We start from the raw sequence: 16120 nt of genomic DNA on the forward strand, positions 1-16120 counted from the left end.
GACCTCCAATTCTCTCCGTGTTTGCAAATGACAGGATTTCATTTTTTAATGGCTAAATAATATTCCATTGTGTCAGTATACAACATTTTCTTATCCATCCATTGAGGGGCATTTAGGTTCATTCCACATCTTGGATATTATGAACAGTGTTACAATAAACATGGAAGCACAGATATCTTTTTAATATGATGATTTCCTTTCTTTTACATGTTCTTTCTCCATATACTCACTGGCATCCATTATTTTTTGTGTTTTTGATAAGAGTGATTTTACCTGGGGTAAAATGATATCTCATTGTGATTTTGATTTGCATTTCCCTGATTATTAGTGATGTTCAGCATTTTGTGTATACCTGTTGGCCTTTTTGGTGTCTTCTTTTGAAAAATATCTCTTCAGATCTTTTGCCCATTTTTAAATCAGGTTATTTGTTGTTTTACTGTTCAGTTGTTTGAATTCTTTATATATTCCAGATATTAACCCCATGTCAGATACATACTTTGCAAATACTTTTGCCTACTCTGTGGGTTATCTCTTCACTTTGGTTACTTCCTTTGCTATGTGATCTTAATATGATCCCATTTGTCTCTTTCTGCTTTTGCTGCCTATGCTTTTGAGGTTTTACAGTGGAAATTTTTGCCCAGACCAATGTCCTGAAGCATTTCCCTAATGTTTTCTTCTAGTAGTTTTACAGTTTTAAGTCTTGGATTTAAGACTTTAATCCATTTTTATTTGATTTTTGTGTATGGTGAGAGATAGGGGTCTAGTCTCACTTTCTGTATGTGGTTATCTAATTTTCTCTCTACCATATATTGAGGAGGCTGTCCTTTTCTCAGTGTACGTTCTTTGTGCCTTTGGCAAAAATGAATTGGCTGTAAATGTGTGGATTTATTTCTGGGTTCTCCATCCTGCTGCATTGGTCTATGTGTCTGTTTTGTGCCAGTACCATGCTGGTTTGGTTATTATGGCTTTATAGTATACTTTGAAATCATAGAGTGTGAGTCCTCCAGCTTCATTCTTTTTGCTCAAGATTGCTTGGCTATTTGGAGTCTTCTGTGGTTCTGTATGAATTTTAGGGTGGTGGTCCTATTTCTGTGAAGAATGTCATTGGTATTTTGATAGGGATTGTGTTGACTCTTTAGATTGTTTTGGGTAGTATGGACATTTTAACTGTATTCTTCTAACCTATAAGCATAGGATACTTTTCCATTTTTGTGTCTCCTCTTCAATTTCTTTTATCAAAATTTTGTAGTTTTTCCTGTAGAGATATTTTTATTTCTTTGGTCGAATTTATTACTAGGTATTTTATATTTTTTGTAGCTGTTTTAAATGGGATTGTTTTCTTGATTTCTTTTTGAGACTGTTCATTGTTGGTGTGTAGAAATGTCAATGTATGTTGATTTTGTATCCTTCAACTTTACTAACAGTTTTTTTGTGAATTATTTAGGTTTTTCTCGGAATAAGATCAGGTCATCTGTAAACAAGACTAATTTGACTTCTTCCTTTCCAATGTAGATGTCCTTTGTTTCATTCTCTTGCCTAAGTGCTCTGGCTAGAACTTCCAGTACTATGTTGAATAAAAGTGGTGAAAATGTCCTGTGTTATTTCACATCTTAGAGAAAAGGAATTCCATTTTTCTGCATTAAGTGTGATGTTAGCTGTGATTTTGTCATATATGGCCTTTTTTGTGTTGAGGTATGTGCCTTCCATACCCAGTTTGTTGAGCATTTTTATCATAAAGGGATACTGAATTTTGTTGAGTGTTTTTTTAGCATCTATTAAAATGTTCATACAGTTTTTGTTCTTTATTCTCTTAATAAGATGTATTGCATTTACTCATTTGCATATGGACTGTTCTTGTATCCCTGGGTTGAATCCCACATGGTCATGCTGAATAATCTTTTCAATGGGTGTTGTATTCAGTTTGCTAGTATTTTGTTGAGAATTTTTGCATCTGTCTTCATCTGAGATACTGACTGTAGTTTTTTGTTGTGTTCTTGTCTGGTTTTGGTGTCAGGTAATCCTGGTCTCATCAAATGAGTGTGGAAGTATTCCCTCTTCAATTTTTGAAAAAGTTTGAGTAGAATTGGTATTATTCAATTGTTTGGTAGAATTCAACAGTAAAGCCATTAGGTCCTTGGGTTTTCTTGATGGACACTTTTTATTATTGCTTCAATCTCATTACTCATTACTGGTTTGTTCAGATTTTCTATTTCTTCATGGTTCAATCGTGGTAGATTGTATATGTGCAGGAATTTATTTATTTATTATAGGTTTTCTAATATGTTGGCATGTATATGTTAATAATAGTTTCTAATGATCCTTCATATTTCTGTGGTATCAGTTGTTATATATTCATTTTCATTTATTATTTTATTTGGGTCTTCTCTCCTTTTTTTTTCTTTATAGGTTAGCTGGTTTTGTTTATCTTTTCAAAAAATGAACTTTTCATTTCATTGATATTTTGTATTTTTTAATCTCAGTCATTTACTTATGCTCTGATTTTTCTTATTTCTTTCCTTCTAAAAATTTTGGATTTGATTTGTTCTTGCTATTTTAGTTCCTTGAGGTGTATCATTAGGTTTGTTATTTTAATGTTTTTTATTTTTCTATGTAGGCATTTGATGTATTGCTGTAAACTTCTCTCTTAGTATTGCTTTTGCTGTATTCCATAGACTGAATATGTTGGGTTTCCATATTAATTTGTCTCAAAAAATTTTTAAATTTCCTTCTTAATGTCATTGACCCACTGAGTAGGAGCATGTTTAACTTTCCTGTGTTCATATAGTTGCCAAAGCTCCTCTTGTTACTGATTTCTAGTTTTATTCCATTGTGATCAGAAAAGGTACTTGATATGATTTTTACTTTTTTGAATTTGTTGAGACTTGTTTTGTGGGCTAATATGTGGTCAGTTCTGGAGAATGTTCCATGTGCTGATGAAAAGAACTTGTCAGGCCGGGCGCAGTGGCTCACGCCTATAATCCCAGCACTTTGGGAGGCTGAGGTGGGCGGATCACAAGGTCAGGAGATAAAGACCATCCTGGCCAACATGGTGAAACCCCATCTCTACTAAAAATACAAAAATTAGCTGGGCGTGGTGGCACGTGCTTGTAGTCCCAGCTACTCAGGAGGCTGAGGCAGGAGAATTGCTTGAAGCCAGGAGGCGGAGGCTGCAGTGAGCCGAGATCATGCCATTGCACTCCAGCCTGGGTGACAGAGTGAGACTCTGTCGCAAAAAAAGAAAAGAATTTGTATTCTGCAGCTGTTCAATGAAATGTTCTATAAATGTCACTTAGACGTATGTGGTCTAGTGTTTAGCTTATCATTGATGTTTCTTTGTTGATTTCATGTCTGGATGATCTGTCTATTAGTGAGGGTGGGGTGTTGAAGTCCCCTACTATTATTGTATTTCAGTCTCTCTCTGCACTTAGATCTTTTCATGTTTACTATATATACTTCTTTCTTTGAACAAGCTTTCTGCATCTTGCTCTTTTCAAACTCCCTCTTGAACTTCAGTGACTGTTAGATGTGCTCTTTTGAGGTCATTCTCTGTAGACATTTGTTCATTTCATCATTTTTCCTTTTTTCACCTCTGCATATTTTCAAATAGCCTGTCTTTGAAATTACTGATTCTTTCTTCTGCTTTACTCATTCTGCTCTTTAAAGCCTCAAATTCATTTTTTACTTCAGCAAATGTATTTCTCAGTTTCAGGATTTCTGTTTGACTTTTTAAAAATTATTTCAATCTCTTAAACTTCTGATAAATTTATGAATTGCTTTTTTGTATTATCTTGGAGTTGGCTGAGTTTTCTCAAACTACTATTTTGAATTATTGATCTGAGAGCTCCCATATCATCATCTCATTAGAGTTGGTCATTCACTCCTTGCTTTGTTTGGAGAGGTCATGGCTCCCTGTTTGCTGCTGTTTCTTGTGGACATACATCTATGGCTTTACACTGAAGGATTAGTTATTTATGCCAGTCTTTGCTGACTGGCTTATTTTGGTCTTTCTAGAGTATGTTTGCTTAGAGGTTATTTGTATTCACCTGTTGAGTTCCTTAATTCTAGACACTGCTTCCTTTTCAGCACTATATGGAACATTAAGCCCAGGTTTGCCTTGACTCTTAGAAATGCTCGAAGTACTGACCATCCTAAATTGAGGGTAAGGGGCCCCCCAAAAATACTCTGACTTTGTGGAAAAGCTAGCTAGGGGCTTTGTGCCCAGAAGACCCATGGAGTGTGCCTCATACAGTGTGGTGCTGTTGAAAAGCCACTCTGATTTGGCATCGCCTTTGGCTGAGATAAAGAGCAGAGTTTCATGGGTTGCAGTTGCTAGTCTCACCTTCGCTCTTTATCACTAGATGCTTTCAGGGATTTTTGTCTCTATAGACACTTAGAATACTTCCCACGGGTTGAGGTAAAAAGCAGTTTTCCTGCAAGGGAATGTAAGGTGGCTGAGTGGGGAAAATGACTGCCCACCTCAGTCTCACTTTCTCCAGTGTAGAAACCATGAGTCTAGGGGGCATTTTCTACGTGCAGTGCCTGAGTAAATTTGGGTAGGGGCATTGCAGATAGAGACGTTCTTTCTTCTACTGCTCAGAGTGTTTTATTTCTCTGCAGCTCTGGGTAACGTCTCAGCCTCAGATTTGAGTTCTGGGATGTTGCTGGTGATAGTCTTAGCGCTGGATATTTGTTTTGGGTTTTCTGTAGGCGAGAGTGAAGCCAGATTACTTCGACTCTGCCATTTTGGTGATATCCCTCTGTGTTCTCAAATCTTTGCACAACTGTTCTCAGGTAAAGGTTAATATTTTTTACATTTGACATTTAAAAATGTAAAATCCATTCTTTACTCATAGGCCACACAAAACCAGATGGCTGCTAGATTTGGTGTGTGGGTCCTAGTACCTAGTACCTAGTGGGTACTGACCTTTGCTGTGTACTAACACTGAAAGCTATTTGGGATCTGGTACTTTATCATCTGCTAATTCTCGCTGTTCTCCTAGATCAAGCTTGGACTTTAGGGGAACTCCTTGGAGAAAATACTTGATCAGTTTCCCTATTATTCCACACACCCTACACATCAGTTGTACACTTCATCCTAACATGTGAACTTTCATTTCCTTTGTCTTCCACACTGTGAGCTCCTTAAAGTCTTCTAACTTTTTATGCCTAGCACCTGACACATGAGAGGAACTCAAAAACTATTAGTTAAATTGACAAACAGAACCATATATTATATTTTAACTAAAGGTTTATTCTAGTTGAAGGACTCACTTTCCTTTTAACAGTTAACAAACATTTTGTAACACTGGACTAGGCACTGGAGTCAGGGGGACACAGAAGGCTCAGTCTCTGCTCTGAAAACTCTTACAGATTTACTAAATGCTGTTTAATTTGCTAAGTGCTGCCAAGGGAGGTTGCACTGGCTGCCACTGGAGTGCAAAGAATGGCGTTGGTCAGTTCTGCAGGTGAGGATGTGGTTGGGTGCTCAGGAAAGGTTTGGAGAAGCAGTTTCCTCTTGAATCAAGTCTTAAAAGATGAATAGGTTTTCACCCAGAAGATAGGGAAAGGGTATTTCAAGAAAGAGGGTCTTGTGTCCTGTGGACAATAAGTACCTCAACATGGCTGAAGAATAGAGTATAAATGTCACTGTGTGGGGTCACTTGTGGTGAAAAATGAGGCAGGGACATGATCACACAGGAAGTTGCAAGGGGTTGGTTAAGAAGTAAGTGTTTGTCCTATAGGCCAGAATATACTAAGCTCCCTAATATTGAAGACTCTTAATGCCAAAAAAAAGTCCCAGACAGTCATGAATAGTAGTTATATTTTCTTTTAACTATGTTACAGACAATGACTAAGGCAAACGTAGATTCAGTGAGCTCTAACAGAATAAACTAGCCCCAGTAGGGATCTGTGAGCTGTATATGAGAACTGCCGCTGTCAGACAGGGAGAGCAGTTGAAGAACTGCAGTTGGGGGCAGGAGGGATAAACTGATCACATTTACCTTTTGGAAAGATAACTGTGGGCCAACAAACAAAGGGGAAGAGACTGGAGGCAGAATGAACATGGGTGAGGGAAGCAGAATGAAAACAAAGTCAAGGAGAGAAACTTGGATTACAAACAGTTTATAAACTGGATACAGAATGATGATATCTGAAAGAGCAAGAAAAAGACATGGTTAGGAAGGTGAATGAGGAGCCAAGAGAGATTGTTGTCATGGGGGCCGAAGGGAACCATCACCTGGAACAAACAGTAAAGAGGGCAGATACCACAGTGCATCTGAGCATAGGCTGTGGGGCCAAACATCACGTGTCACATCTTAGCCCAGTACTTCCCGTCACTGTGAGCTTGAGTAACTTTTTTGCCTTATTGACTCTCGAATTTCCTCACCTATAAAATGAAAACCTCTCTCTGAGACTTACCGAACTGATCAAATGCATTAACACATGGAAAATACTTATAGTAGTGCTGGGTGCTTGCTAGAGGATCAGTAACTGTTAGTTGTTATTGTTTGTTTGTTTGTTTGTTTTTCTTTTTTTTTTTTTTTTTTGAGACGGAGTCTCGCTCTGTCGCCCAGGCTGGAGTGCAGTGGCCGGATCTCAGCTCACTGCAAGCTCCGCCTCCCGGGTTTACGCCATTCTCCTGCCTCAGCCTCCTGAGTAGCTGGGACTACAGGCGTCCGCCACATCGCCCAGCTATTTTTTTGTATTTTTTAGTAGAGACGGGGTTTCACCGTGTTAGCCAGGATGGTCTCGATCTCCTGACCTCGTGATCCGCCCGTCTCGGCCTCCCAAAGTGCTGGGATTACAGGCTTGAGCCACCGTGCCCGGCCTTTGTTTGTTTTTCAAACAGTGATTAGTAACTTGAGAGAATGAAGCTTGTTTATCAGAGTCATAGGTGGTTTGTATCACATATGTTTCAGTAAAATGGTAGGAAAAAAACAAAGAAAAAAGTGATAGGAATAACAGTCAGATTAAAATAGATGAAGGAGAGAACGGGTGGTGAGAAAAGAAAAACAGCAAGAATAGAGTTTTCTATACAGAAAAATTTTTTGAAAACAAGGAGAAAGGTACAAGCAATATTAAGACCCTCAGAAAATATTTTGGAAACCTAATCTTATTTATTTTACAGTAAAATCATCTTGATGATTATGTATTTGCTTTGAACCTTTTTTTTTTTTTTTTTTTCCTTTTGAAATGGAGTTTCGTTCTTGTTGCCTAGGCTGGACTGCAGTGGCGCATTCTCAGCTCATTACAACCTCCACCTCCCAGGTTCAAACATTTGCCATTAAGTTACGTTTCCATTCAATGAAAAAATGAACCAGAGCAAATTTGTATCCCATTTGAAATAAACTCCAATATTTGCAGACCAAGCTAACTTCACATGTGCTTGCTGAATGTGCTGTGCCATATTTTACATGCATTAACACATTTGATTCCATAGCACACCTACCTATGAAGTAGATGTTAGTAGTGGTAGCCCCATTTTACAAATGAGAAAATATAAAGCTCACATAAAGTGAAAAATGAGCCCACACCACCAGGACCAGTAAGAGGTAGAGGAACTAAAACCAAGACATACATACATACATTCATTCATTCACTCATTCATTCATTTGAGACAGTCTCATTCCATCATCCAGGTTGGAGTGCAGTGGCACCATCTCAGCTCACTACAACCTTTACCCCTAGGTTCAAGCAATTCTTGTGCCTCAGCCTCCCGGGTAGCTGGACTGCAGGCATGCGCCACCACACCAGGCTAATTTTTTGTATTTTTAGTAGAGATGGAGTCCCACCCTGCTGGCCAAGCTGATCTTGAAGTCCTCACCTCAGGTCACTTCAGCCTCCCAAAAAGTGCTAGGATTATAGGTGTGAGCCACCGTATCTGGCAGAACCAAGACATTTTTAAACTCAAAGCTGGATACTGTTAACTATACAGTATACCATGTGTGATCTGACTGGGAAGCCTGGAAGTATTTGCTCTGTCTCTTCACAACTGGACCTTCTCAAACATCTCTTTTGTTAAATGCCTTCCATTAAATTGGTCCAGGACTCAGAAGGTTTGGGTTCATAGCCTTGTTTTTTTTCTGCTCACTAGCTAGTGGAACTATAGCAAATCACTCAGCTGATTTTTGTCTCGGTTTCCTTTCCTGCAAGTTATATAAGGCATGGTCTGCTTTATTCACCTTCATTCTCCAGCAAGCACAGAGCAGAGCTTTTCAGCGGTTGTATGACATGCAGCACCTCAACAGATTGAACGCAGTAGCAGGTATAAGAATCTGACAGCCTTCTGTTAAATCAGACATTAAAATTAGGTTCACAAAAATCTAAATTCCATTTTTCATTAATTTTGTTTGGGTAATATTGTTATTTTTAATAAAATTATGCTAATATATGGTGAGTTAATTCATATTCTTAAATTAATTTTTAAATTTTTGTCAGTTTTAACTTCTAATACCATAAATATTACTGGATATCATATGTATGAACCAGTGCCCTGTAGGGATCTGAAGGTAAAAGAGTTTTGAGACCAAAAATTTTAAGAACCTTTGCCTTCCACTGTCCTAGGTATTATTCTATGAATCATCAAACTTAATCCTCAAAAAAACACCCCTTTGAGCTAGGTAACGTTATTAATTCCATTTTTAAGATACTGAAGTTGAAGCATAGAGAAGGTAAATAAATAGCCCCAACTTGATACTGCTTAGCTGGTAGCAGCATTCAAATATCAACCCACGGAGTCTGATACTAGAGCTTTCATGTGCTTCTGTGTTTGATAAACTGTAAGTACCCTTAATAACCCAAAATAGACCTGTAATATTTTTTTTTTAATTTATTTATTATTATTATACTTTAAGTTGTAGGGTACATGTGCATAACATGCAGGTTTGTTACATATGTATACTTGTGCCATGTTAGTCTGCTGCACCCATCAACTCGTCATTTACATCAGGTATAACTCCCAATGCAATCCCTCCCCCCTCCCCCCTCCCCATGATAGGCCCCGGTGTGTGATGTTCCCCTTCCTGAGTCCAAGTGATCTCGTTGTTCAGTTCCCACCTATGAGTGAGAACATGCGGTGTTTGGTTTTCTGTTCTTGTGATAGTTTGCTAAGAATGATGGTTTCCAGCTGCATCCATGTCCCTACAAAGGACGCAAACTCATCCTTTTTTATGGCTGCATAGTATTCCATGGTGTATATGTGCCACATTTTCTTAATCCAATCTGTCACTGATGGACATTTGGGTTGATTCCAAGTCTTTGCTATTGTGACTAGTGCTGCAATAAACATACGTGTGCATGTGTCTTTATAGCAGCATAATTTATAATCCTTTGGGTATATCCCCAGTAATGGGATGGCTGGGTCATATGGTACATCTAGTTCTAGATCCTTGAGGAATCGCCATACTGTTTTCCATAATGGTTGAACTAGTTTACAATCCCACCAACAGTGTAAAAGTGTTCCTATTTCTCCACATCCTCTCCAGCACCTGTTGTTTCCTGACTTTTTAATGATCGCCATTCTAACTGGTGTGAGATGGTATCTCATTGTGGTTTTGATTTGCATTTCTCTGATGGCCAGTGATGATGAGCATTTTTTCATATGTCTGTTGGCTGTATGAATGTCCTCTTTTGAGAAATGTCTGTTCATATCCTTTGCCCACTTTTTGATGGGGTTGTTTGTTTTTTTCTTGTAAATTTGTTGGAGTTCTTTGTAGGTTCTGGATATTAGCCCTTTGTCAGATGAGTAGATTGCAAAAATTTTCTCCCATTCTGTAGGTTGCCTGTTCACTCTGATGGTAGTTTCTTTTGCTGTGCAGAAGCTCTTTAGTTTAATTAGATCCCATTTGTCAATTTTAGCTTTTGCTGCCGTTGCTTTTGGTGTTTTAGACATGAAGTCTTTGCCCATGCCTATGTCCTGAATGGTACTACCTAGGTTTTCCTCTAGGATTTTTATGGTATTAGGTCTAACATTTAAGTCTCTAATCCATCTTGAATTAATTTTCGTATAAGGAGTAAGGAAAGGATCCAGTTTCAGCTTTCTACTTATGGCTAGCCAATTTTCCCAGCACCATTTATTAAATAGGGAATCCTTTCCCCATTTCTTGTTTTTCTCAGGTTTGTCAAAGATCAGATGGCTGTAGATGTGTGGTATTATTTCTGAGGACTCTGTTCTGTTCCATTGGTCTATATCTCTGTTTTGGTACCAGTACCATGCTGTTTTGGTTACTGTAGCCTTGTAGTATAGTTTGAAGTCAGGTAGCGTGATGCCTCCAGCTTTGTTCTTTTGACTTAGGATTGTCTTGGAGATGCGGGCTCTTTTTTGGTTCCATATGAACTTTAAAGCAGTTTTTTCCAATTCTGTGAAGAAACTCATTGGTAGCTTGATGGGGATGGCATTGAATCTATAAATTACCTTGGGCAGTATGGCCATTTTCACGATATTGATTCTTCCTATCCATGAGCATGGTATGTTCTTCCATTTGTTTGTGTCCTCTTTGATTTCACTGAGCAGTGGTTTGTAGTTCTCCTTGAAGAGGTCCTTTACATCCCTTGTAAGTTGGATTCCTAGGTATTTGATTCTCTTTGAAGCAATTGTGAATGGAAGTTCATTCATGATTTGGCTCTGTGTTTGTCTGTTATTGGTGTATAAGAATGCTTGTGATTTTTGCACATTAATTTTGTATCCTGAGACTTTGCTGAAGTTGCTTATCAGCTTAAGGAGATTTTGGGCTGAGACAATGGGGTTTTCTAAATATACAATCATGTCATCTGCAAACAGGGACAATTTGACTTCTTCTTTTCCTAACTGAATACCCCTGATTTCTTTCTCTTGCCTAACTGCCCTAGCCAGAACTTCCAACACTATGTTGAATAGGAGTGGTGAGAGAGGGCATCCCTGTCTTGTGCCAGTTTTCAAAGGGAATTTTTCCAGTTTTTGCCCATTCAGTATGATATTGGCTGTGGGTTTGTCATAAATAGCTCTTATTATTTTGAGATACGTTCCATCAATACCGAATTTATTGAGCGTTTTTAGCATGAAGGGCTGTTGAATTTTGTCAAAAGCCTTTTCTGCATCTATTGAGATAATCATGTGGTTCTTGTCTTTGGTTCTGTTTATATGCTGGATTATGTTTATTGATTTGCGAATGTTGAACCAGCCTTGCATCCCAGGGATGAAGCCCACTTGATCATGGTGGATAAGCTTTTTGATGTGTTGTTGAATCCGGTTTGCCAGTATTTTATTGAGGATTTTTGCATCGATGTTCATCAGGGATATTGGTCTAAAATTCTCTTTTTTTGTTGTGTCTCTGCCAGGCTTTGGTATCAGGATGATGTTGGCCTCATAAAATGAGTTAGGGAGGATTCCCTCTTTTTCTATTGATTGGAATAGTTTCAGAAGGAATGGTACCAGCTCCTCCTTGTACCTCTGGTAGAATTCAGCTGTGAATCCATCTGGTCCTGGACTTTTTTTGGTTGGTAGGCTATTAATTATTGCCTCAATTTCAGAGCCTGCTATTGGTCTATTCAGGGATTCAACTTCTTCCTGGTTTAGTCTTGGAAGAGTGTAAGTGTCCAGGAAATTATCCATTTCTTCTAGGTTTTCCAGTTTATTTGCGTAGAGGTGTTTATAGTATTCTCTGATGGTAGTTTGTATTTCTGTGGGGTCGGTGGTGATATCCCCTTTATCATTTTTAATTGCGTCGATTTGATTCTTCTCTCTTTTCTTCTTTATTAGTCTTGCTAGTGGTCTGTCAATTTTGTTGATCTTTTCAAAAAAACCAACTCCTGGATTCATTGATTTTTTGGAGGGTTTTTTGTGTCTCTATCTCCTTCAGTTCTGCTCTGATCTTAGTTATTTCTTGCCTTCTGCTAGCTTTGGAATGTGTTTGCTCTTGCTTCTCTAGTTCTTTTAATTGCGATGTTAGAGTGTCAATTTTTTATCTTTCCTGCTTTCTCTTGTGGGCATTTAGTGCTATAAATTTCCCTCTACACACTGCTTTAAATGTGTCCCAGAGATTCTGGTATGTTGTATCTTTGTTCTCATTGGTTTCAAAGAACATCTTTATTTCTGCCTTCATTTCGTTATGTACCCAGTAGTCATTCAGGAGCAGGTTGTTCAGTTTCCATGTAGTTGAGCGGTTTTGATTGAGTTTCTTAGTCCTGAGTTCTAGTTTGATTGCACTGTGGTCTGAGAGACAGTTTGTTATAATTTCTGTTCTTGTACATTTGCTGAGGAGTGCTTTACTTCCAATTATATGGTCAATTTTGGAGTAAGTACGATGTGGTGCTGAGAAGAATGTATATTCTGTTGATTTGGGGTGGAGAGTTCTATAGATGTCTATTAGGTCTGCTTGCTGCAGAGATGAGTTCAATTCCTGGATATCCTTGTTAACTTTCTGTCTTGTTGATCTGTCTAATGTTGACAGTGGAGTGTTGAAGTCTCCCATTATTATTGTATGGGAGTCTAAGTCTCTTTGTAAGTCTCTAAGGACTTGCTTTATGAATCTGGGTGCTCCTGTATTGGGTGCATATATATTTAGGATAGTTAGCTCTTCCTGTTGAATTGATCCCTTTACCATTATGTAATGGCCTTCTTTGTCTCTTTTGATCTTGATGGTTTAAAGTCTGTTTTATCAGAGACTAGGATTGCAACCCCTGCTTTTTTTTGTTCTCCATTTGCTTGGTAAATCTTCCTCCATCCCTTTATTTTGAGCCTATGTATGTCTCTGCGTGTGAGATGGGTCTCCTGAATACAGCAGACTGATGGGTCTTGACTCTTTATCCAGTTTGCCAGTCTGTGTCTTTTCATTGGAGCATTTAGTCCATTTACATTTAAGGTTAAGATTGTTATGTGTGAACTTGATCCTGCCATTATGATATTAACTGGTTATTTTGCTCGTTAGTTGATGCAGTTTCTTCCTAGCCTCGATGGTCTTTACATTTTGGCATGTTTTTGCAATGGCTGGTACCGGTTGTTCCTTTCCATGTTGAGTGCTTCCTTCAGGGTCTCTTGTAAGGCAGGCCTAGTGGTGACAAAATCTCTAAGCATTTGCTTATCTGTAAAGGATTTTATTTCTCCTTCACTTATGAAACTTAGTTTGGCTGGATATGAAATTCTGGGTTTAAAATTCTTTTCTTTAAGAATGTTGAATATTGGCCCCCACTCTCTTCTGGCTTGGAGAGTTTCTGCCGAGAGATCTGCTGTGAGTCTGATGGGCTTCCCTTTGTGGGTAACCCGACCTTTCTCTCTGGCTGCCCTTAAGATTTTTTCCTTCATTTCAACTTTGGTGAATCTGGCAATTATGTGTCTTGGAGTTGCTCTTCTCGAGGAGTATCTTTGTGGCGTTCTCTGTATTTCCTGGATTTGAATGTTGGCCTGCCCTACTAGGTTGGGGAAGTTCTCCTGGATGATATCCTGAAGAGTGTTTTCCAACTTGGTTCCATTTTCCCCCTCACTTTCAGGCACCCCAATCAGACGTAGATTTGGTCTTTTTACATAATCCCATACTTCTTGCAGGCTTTGTTCATTTCTTTTTCTTCTTTTTTCTTTTGGTTTCTCTTCTCGCTTCATTTCATTCATTTGATCCTCAATCGCTGATACTCTTTCTTCCAGTTGATCGAGTCGGTTACTGAAGCTTGTGCATTTGTCACGTATTTCTCGTGTCATGGTTTTCATCTCTTTCATTTCGTTTATGACCTTCTCTGCATTAATTAGTCTAGCTGTCAATTCTTCCACTTTTTTTTCAAGATTTTTAGTTTCTTTGCGCTGGGTACGTAATTCCTCCTTTAGCTCTGAGAAATTTGATGGACTGAAGCCTTCTTCTGTCATCTCGTCAAAGTCATTTTCCGTCCAGCTTTGATCCGTTGCTGGCGATGAGCTGCGCTCCTTTGCCGGGGGAGATGTGCTCTTATTTTTTGAATTTCCAGCTTTTCTGCCCTGCTTTTTCCCCATCTTTGTGGTTTTATCTGCCTCTGGTCTTTGATGATGGTGATGTACTGATGGGGTTTTGGTGTAGGTGTCCTTCCTGTTTGATAGTTTTCCTTCTAACAGTCAGGACCCTCAGCTGTAGGTCTGTTGGAGATTGCTTGAGGTCCACTCCAGACCCTGTTTGCCTGTGTATCAGCAGCAGAGGCTGCAGAAGATAGAATATTTCTGAACAGCGAGTGTACCTGTCTGATTCTTGCTTTGGAAGCTTCCTCTCAGGGGTATACTCCACCCTGTGAGGTGTGGGGTGTCAGACTGCCCCTAGTGGGGGATATCTCCCAGTTAGGCTACTCAGGGGTCAGGGACCCACTTGAGCAGGCAGTCTGTCCGTTCTCAGATCTCAGCCTCCGTGTTGGGAGATCCACTGCTCTCTTCAAAGCTGTCAGACAGAGTCGTTTGCGTCTGCAGAGTTTTCTGCTGCTTTGTTGTTGTTGTTGTTGTTGTTGTGTAGCTGTGCCCTGTCCCCAGAGGTGGAGTCTACAGAGACAGGCAGGTTTCCTTGAGCTGCTGTGAGCTCCACCCAGTTGGAGCTTCCCAGCAGCTTTGTTTACCTACTTAAGCCTCAGCAATGGCGGGCGCCCCTCCCCCAGCCTCGCTGCTGCCTTGCCGGTAGATCACAGACTGCTGTGCTAGCAATGAGGGAGGCTCCGTGGGCGTGGGACCCTCCCGGCCAGGTGTGGGATATGATCTCCTGGTGTGCCTGTTTGCTTAAAGCGCAATATTGGGGTGGGAGTTACCCGATTTTCCAGGTGTTGTGTGTCTCAGTTCCCCTGGCTAGGAAAAGGGATTCCCTTCCCCCTTGCGCTTCCCAGGTGAGGCGATGCCTCGCCCTGCTTCAGCTCTCGCTGGTCGGGCTGCAGCAGCTGACCAGCACCGATCGTCCGGCACTCCCCAGTGAGATGAACCCAGTACCTCAGTTGAAAATGCAGAAATCACCGGTCTTCTGTGTCGCTGGCGCTGGGAGTTGGAGACTGGAGCTTTTCCTATTCGGCCATCTTGCTCCGCCCTCAGACCTGTAATATTTTTATTTCCATCTTTTTTTTTTTTTTTTTTTGAGATGGGATCTTGTTCTTGTTTCCCAGGCTGCAGTGCAATGGCTCAATCTCGGCTCACTGCAACCTCTGCCTCCCAGGCTCAAGCGATTCTCCTGCCTCAGCCTCCAGAGTAGCTGGGATTACAGGTGCCCGCCACCACACCTGGCTAATTTTTGTATTTTTAGTGGAGATGGGGTTTCACCATGTTGGCCAGGCTGGTCTCGAACTTCTGTATTCGTGATCCGCCCGCCTCAGCCTCCCAAAGTGCTGGGATTACAGGCATGAGCCACCACACCCTGCAATATTTCAAACTTATTTCTAACTAGTGATGTATAATATCTCCATCAATTCTCATAAATTTGATGCTATTTTACATATTAATCTTAAATTTGATGTATATACATATTTATGTATATATATATACTGCTTTAGCAATATAAAGTAATGGTGAAATAACTGGGTCATCGACAAATATGGTCTCTTAAATTATTAATAGGTTATATTCTGCAAGTTTTCTTGCTAAAGTTTCTAGGAACTTTGCATGCACCTACAAAAGCAATGTTATAAATCTTATTAGGTTTGTTGGAACTTAATATGCTAGCAAGATACCATAGTGAGGAGTCTCACAAGCATTTGACATCTCAGTCAAGACTTCCTGGCTATAAGTGATATGAACTCATTCAAAACACCTTAGCCAAAAAGGAGACAAAGACAAACTCCTGGACAAAAGGTGACCAGGGGCCCCAAGAGATCTAGGAAACAAGAAGCTGCCATGAACTTCTCTTGGAGTCTCTAGGGCTGTGTGACTTCTCATCTTGCTTCTCTTTGTACGTCCCTTTCATCCTTTTCTCTTTCTCCACAATGGTTTTCTCTATTTTTTCTGTGCCCTGGTGGAAGGTGTTCCCTCTTTAAATGAAGCCCTCTGATTCACACATCCTCCAAGGTCTTTCAATGCTAAAGACAATGGATTATCTCTGAGTTTCAATTCCTACCTCCAGAAGAGAAAAATGTGGGCCAGGCACAGTGGCTCATGCCTGTAATCCCAGCACTTTGGGAGGCCGAGGTGGGTGGATCACTTGGGGCCAGGAATTCAAGACCA

At 39.8% G+C, this 16120-nt stretch overlaps 1 protein-coding gene across 1 annotated transcript in view; it reads left to right on the forward strand.

The window, feature by feature from the left end:
* Positions 1 to 16120, forward strand: part of DNAH11 (dynein axonemal heavy chain 11) — a 410596-nt gene that overhangs the window by 286639 nt on the left and 107837 nt on the right. The gene's annotated exons all lie outside the window — the stretch shown is intronic.

This window comes from Papio anubis, chromosome 4 (assembly GCF_008728515.1).
Source record: "Papio anubis isolate 15944 chromosome 4, Panubis1.0, whole genome shotgun sequence".
NCBI classification, from domain to species: domain Eukaryota; kingdom Metazoa; phylum Chordata; class Mammalia; order Primates; family Cercopithecidae; genus Papio; species Papio anubis.